The sequence below is a fragment of the Melanaphis sacchari genome, unplaced genomic scaffold, assembly GCF_002803265.2.
Source record: "Melanaphis sacchari strain LSU unplaced genomic scaffold, SCAv2.0 Contig48_pilon_pilon, whole genome shotgun sequence".
NCBI classification, from domain to species: domain Eukaryota; kingdom Metazoa; phylum Arthropoda; class Insecta; order Hemiptera; family Aphididae; genus Melanaphis; species Melanaphis sacchari.
The window spans coordinates 1,327,256-1,334,059 of NW_020271327.1; positions in this window are offsets into that span (position 1 = coordinate 1,327,256).

Here is a 6,804-nt window from a genome sequence, read left to right on the forward strand (position 1 = left end):
TATCATAATATGCCTCAATTAGTCTTGGCAATGATCTATAAATATTAAATTTATTTTAGCATTTAATGATTTTATGTTTTTTAAATTTTAAGTGGGGACCCCATCTAAATAGTTTTTTAATTAAAGTAATGTCAAAATATTTGACCTGAGCCATGGAAAAAACAGAAATTCCTTGAAAGTTGATAATGAGAGTAGTTTTTTGTTGAAAAATAAAAGAATATGTAATAGATTTTATTGAAATGATTTTGATTTAAGATCAAACTCTAAAAAAAAAAATAAAAATTTGAAAACTAAAACGAAAAAATAATTATGAAAATTAAACAACTTTCAATTTTTTTTTTTTTATGCTATATAGGCCGTTGAGGCCTTTTCATGCTTCCCCACCCAGTCTCTCCATCCATTCTGATCTATCGCGTCATCCAATCGTTTTGAGTTGTCGACATCTAAAATATCTTTTTTCACCCTGTCTAACTCTGACAAGGTCTTCCTCTTGGTCGTTTTTTTGGGAAATTTTTTGTTAAGACGAAAAAAACACAATTATTTTAAAATAGTCGATCTATTAGTAAATATAAAATATGTACATAGAAAAAGTATTTACAATATTATATATATATATATATATAAATAATTTAAGCAAATTTCATTATTTTAAAAGATTTTTTTTCATGATTTATAATTTTTTTAATTGACCAATTATTTCCAATGTTTGTTAATTTTGTGAATTGACAAAAAAGTAAAAAAACAACAAGAGAAAATTCCATAAATAGACACATTTTGGTAATCAAAGATTAGGCTATGATTCAATAACAATAATTATAATGACTATTAAATTTAAAGACAATAGTTATTCAATCAACTAGTATATTTGTAAAAACACGTTTATTTGTTACATTATACAACAATTATGACATTAAACGTTTAATACACAACAATACGTTATAGTCTTCAGCCCCTATTTTTTAGTGAAACCGACACAAATTTTGTAATTCTAAATTGAAATTATGTACTAAGGAATAAGTATTTGAGAAATGTGTGCTAATAAATAAGACTTTTATTAAAGATAAAAGAATTAATCAAAAATAAATTTTGAGGAAAATATCATCTTATAATATTTTTAAAACTAGTGGAAGGTAATCGTTATTACAAGTAATTATTTAAAATTCAGTTTATATTATAATAAAGATGTGAAATATTTCCAATGTAGATTCTCATACAATTGTTATAAAGTGGCTTTCTGACAAAAAAAAAGGGCATAGTCAAGGTCTAGTTCATCTGCTTGCCTTACAACAACAGTGATAAGAATGTATTTTCCAGGAGGCAAGTTTAAGCAAAACAACTTATGAGGAATCAAACATATCAATTAAACTTTAAATAATATATCCCATATAAAAATACGCAATATGAAGTATTTGTAAACAGTGTCTATTGTTTTCAGATTTATATTTCATAATTTTTAAATAAAAATAGATTAGTAATTACCAAAGAATAATATGCAATTTGATTAAAAAAAGAGAATTATTACCTACCAAAATAATTGTTGATATCTATTATCTAATTAAAAATTATAATAATGTAGAGGAGGCCATGTGGGGCTTTGTCCTTACGTTTCTATATCATATCATTATACATGAAAAATGTGTAGCACAATTTTTTACGGAAAATAGTGGCTAATAGTCTAATTATAAAGATTATATTAATAAATGTGATTATAGTACATACTACTAAACTAGTATATAGGTATTTAATACCTACTTATATGTTTAGTGTAACGGCGGTAACCACAGTCCACACTTCCACAGAATATGTTTTACGGGTTGTTCATAAATATTTTATATTAAGGTAAAATAAATATAAGTCATTGCTTTTAAATTATAAATGATAGTAATAAATAATAATAAAGTCATAAGTCTACCGAATAAATATTACTTTAACGTCTTTAACGATTCATTTAACATTGCTTTAGCAATAAATTTGTCATGGTATAGACTAAATAGTAAAAAATAAATACATAGTAATAAATATTATACAAGGAGTCATTTATCGAAAATCATTCTTTATTTTTAAATCTATTGACGCTTTTGAAAATATTACTTTTGGTTATAATTTTTTAAGTTATTTACTTTTTTTAAAAATAACATAAATTTTTAATTTAATACTCTAATACAAAATTGTTTTCATAAAAACCGAAATTCCGACAAGTACGTTTTAAGTTATAACTATTTAAAGTATAAATACAAATATATAATATAAATACATTTAAATTAGCGATTAAAAATATGTACATGCGATCGTTTGACTAGTGTCTCATTTATTATTGTTGTTTTTATGTTTATTTGTTTTGTTTTAGATATTACCAATAAATTATTAAGTTTATTATGTTAAAAATTGAATTAAGGTTACTTATTAACTGTGTTTAAATGTAAATAGTATGTAAAAGGCTCCCTACTCCCGCCACAAGCTTGCTTACAGGGAGTAGGTATCAACTTTAGATATAAATATGTAAATATTATATAATAATATGTACCTATGTAGTATATTGTAAGTTGAAATAAATAAATACTAAATACTAAATAGATGAGTAGTGTGGTGTTGTACGGGATTACACCGCAAAATGTTAGTCAACTATCCTGCTCACCTAAACTTTAAATACTAATAACTTATAAGCTACTAGTCAGAATTTCGATTTTTATGTATCAAAATACTCCTAAAAATATTATGCTTCAGAATATACTATTAAAAATGTATATTATCCATAAAAAAAAAAAAAATATAAATAAATAAATAACTTAAAAATTATAACCATAAATAGTGTTTTCAAAAGCATTAATAGATTTTTAAATAATGAGAAATAAAATAAATTACTCAGTATATAACACATAAGTATAGGTAGTTAATAAAAAATTAATCATATAGATATTTTCATGGTTGCCAGAATTGTTCTTTCAATTATTGACAATAACGATTTGCAGGATGACTAAATTTTAAATAATTTGCGTTCGAATTTGTTTAAATTAATAATCTGTAGGTACATACTAACAACGACGAGTACCCATATGAATCGATCAAAAGTAATCCCAATTCCCAAGTCGCAATATGTAAATTACTCATACTGCAGGTATGATGTTTGTATTATAAAGCTCGTTAGTTAAGTTTTTGAGTGCTCGCGAATAATAAAATAGTCATAACGACATAATTAAATGTTTAACAAAATCTAAAAATAAAAATTGCGTTTGACCGCTCGTCAGCGTCTAGAATTTAATAAGCTCAGGCACTAACCTTACACGTACCTATATCATTAAAATGTATAATATTAAATTGACAGTTTAGTTACCTGCGTGGCTGCGTGTGTTTGATGTAGTATTAAAACGCGTATAACTAGGTAGTTATACCAGGTGGTACTCGCGTATAATATGCTTTATTGACTGTAGACTCGTCACGGTGTATTCAAACACTGCGCGTACGTTGATTTCACTTTCTAATGGTCGTGATCCTCTTCCTATGATGTAACACGCGGTCCGTGCAACAGGAGGAGTCTGCGTATAATGTTTGATTATCATCGAAATGCATAATAATATTAAATTATAATACGCACGCGATATCGTATTTTCATGGTAAACGTCGCATTACTATCTATGTATTATATCGTTACAAGCACATACGAAAATAAATGTATTAGTCAACATAATTATTTATTATATTACGAGTATATGTGTACCTATGTATATCCATTCATAATCAGTTAAAATATCTTCGTCGTCATGCAAAATGTAGTGAAGTCAATATTTTTAAAATTTTTAATTTGTATAACTCCGTAGTTTTTGTTTTATTTTTCATTAAGGATACTTTTTGCATAACGGTGACTGTCTTGTCAGACATAAAAAAAATCATTGTGTCAGCAGTCAAATGACAGCTAGTATAAATATATCGTTGTCGTCACACAAAAAACAACCATTCAAAAAAAAAAAAAAAAAATCCGTAGAGTTCTATAGATTTAAATTTTTTTTATTTAATAAATATTTACCTATTTACAATCTGTAATATAATAAAACAATAAGTAAATATGATAATTTTTTTGTACATAGTTTGGAGGCTTGAGTGAAGAGACATTCATCAACACTACTTCAAATTGTTGTTTTTTTTTTATTATTATTTATTTAATTAGTAAAGTAAATCACAAGGCTAATTGCATTTTAATCGACGGGGAGAGTTATCACGGAGAGTCTTGGAGGAGAGGTTTGAAATTAGAGGGTTTGAATGATTATTTGAATTAAAATGAAATTGTTTATAGTGTGCAAAAGCGGGGATGTGAAGAATTGGAATCTGGAATGTTTAAGTCTTCGTGGATTGTATGATTATTGACATACCAAAGTGTATTTGTCAGAAGACGGGGACTAATCGACTTAAAGGATTGGAGAAGATTTAAGTTTGAATTTTTGGTCGAGCTCCAGATTTGAATTCAGTACGTCAATGCAGGACGAATTAATTATTTGTATGCAAATGTTTTGTCGCCAAATAAAATTTTAGAATGGATAATTTGTCGAAGTAACTATGAAAATTAGTTATCTCTTAACCACTTTTAATATGACAACAATGATATACTCATGCTATACGACAATTAACATAACAATTGATTTTAAGCACTATCTTTTTATGCGATACAGCCATAGACATAAAAATTGGGAGGAGGGGTAAGATATTAAGATATGTCAATTTCAGACATTACTTTTTAGAGTTTATGATACATATACTAAATAAAATGAATAATAATGGGCTGGGAATGGTTAGATACATTTTTTAATCTTTTTAAATATATTTATCCGAGGGTACCCCTAGATCTTTTTACAGTTTATTTCTTGTACTATATCAATAGATATTTATTAATTTCTTTTTAGATTTGCGGGACTTTTCAATTACTAATTGACATAGATTCTAATCTCTGTTTCAACTAGAAAATTGCATTTATACGTTATACCTGCGAGTACCTCAGATCATCTCCAATTATTTTTTTTCAAATAGTATTTAAATCCTTTTTTTATATTCTTTTATTTATTACTTACTTTTTTGACGATCACTAATTGAAACGTAATTTTGATTAAATTAATAGTTTTTATCTTAATGGACTTGGATATTAAAATAGATTATAATTTCCACTTTTCTAGCTTCCAATACATTAATTTTTTTTTACACTTCAAAATGCATTTGTCAGTGGGCGCTTTAATTTTTATCGATATTTTTATTTTCTTATATATTATTATTTATTATACTCAAGTCAATTAATTTGTTTATACTTTTTTCAGCAATCCCCAAATCACACCTGAATAAATCATTCTTTCAAACTTGATTGTTATTAATATTTTGAAATAAAAACCGGCATAGATCATAATCTCTGATCCATTAAAACATATTTAAATATCAAATATCTTCTTAGTGCCTATTCACTACTATATATTAGCTTTAAGACAATTGTTTCACAATAATCCTCTTGCTTCACCATTGGACTACTAAGTCTTAGTGTATTGATTTTTTTTTATATTATAAACAATGAACTTTTCCATACATCAATTGTTTAAGACAAAAAATAATTCAAAGAAAAATTAAAATATTTATGAATAAGGGAAAAAAAACACATTTTATTTATATTAATTATAATTTTAATAATTTACCATAATGCTAACACAGTTTCAAAATGATATAAATAATAATGAAACTTATACACAGGTCAATTTACAAATTAGTTGAATAAAATTATTTCAAAATAAGTAGCACAAAGGTTTTTAACCTTGAATTAATCAAGGGATAAAAACATATTTGGCATAGCATAATATTATAATTTCTAATTTGTTTTATTAACAATAAATATTACTATAAAATAAAAAAGTTTAATTGAATTAATATCAAGATAACTTCTGTCAAATCATACAATCAAAAATGAATAAAAAATAAAATAATCGGACCAGTTTAGAAAATGTGTACACATTTTTTAAATATTTTGTTCACACATAAAAGTTAAGAAAACTAAATAAATTATTTTTGTTAAAACTAGTTTTCATGAGAAAATGTACACATATTTTGAAAGATCTTTATTAAAAAAAAAAGAATGTGGTCGTATACCATGTGTTCATATATTAAAAATACTTCAGTTCAACAGTTAATTTTGTGTTACTTTAAATAATATTATAAAAAAAAAATAATTTCATTTGTTAGATTATTGATAACTATAGTTTAGTTCAAAAATAAAGTTTTCAAATTAATTAAAAAACATTAGGTATTTATTAAATTAATAATACTTATTATTTGATTGTTATTATTTTGTATCGTTACTAACACCACAGAATCTTCTTAAAGTAAAATTTCAAAAAAAATCTTAAATTATATAGGTAACTAAATAAAATTGTACAACTCAATTGGCAAGAAAATTAAAATAAAAACATTGGATTAAATTGAAAACATAAGAACATGCAAAAAATGTTCAATCAAAATTGAGTGTTATTGTTTAATTGTGTAATATTATACATAATAAATTCAATAAAATTAATGACTGTTTATTTTTAATAGAAATACTAGGTAGTTAATATTTTAAATATTTTATTTAAAAAAATATGTTTAATTTAAATATTAATGATAATTATTAAGTAAATTAAAATACTATAAAAATTAAACAAAATACTATTGTTTTACTTAAATAAAATTAGGATTTTATTAAATTTAAATAATTTTTATATGATTGTATGACAGATAAATTATAAATTATCATTCACGTATAACTTATTCTTTTGCTTAAATAAATTATTTTATTACTAAAAT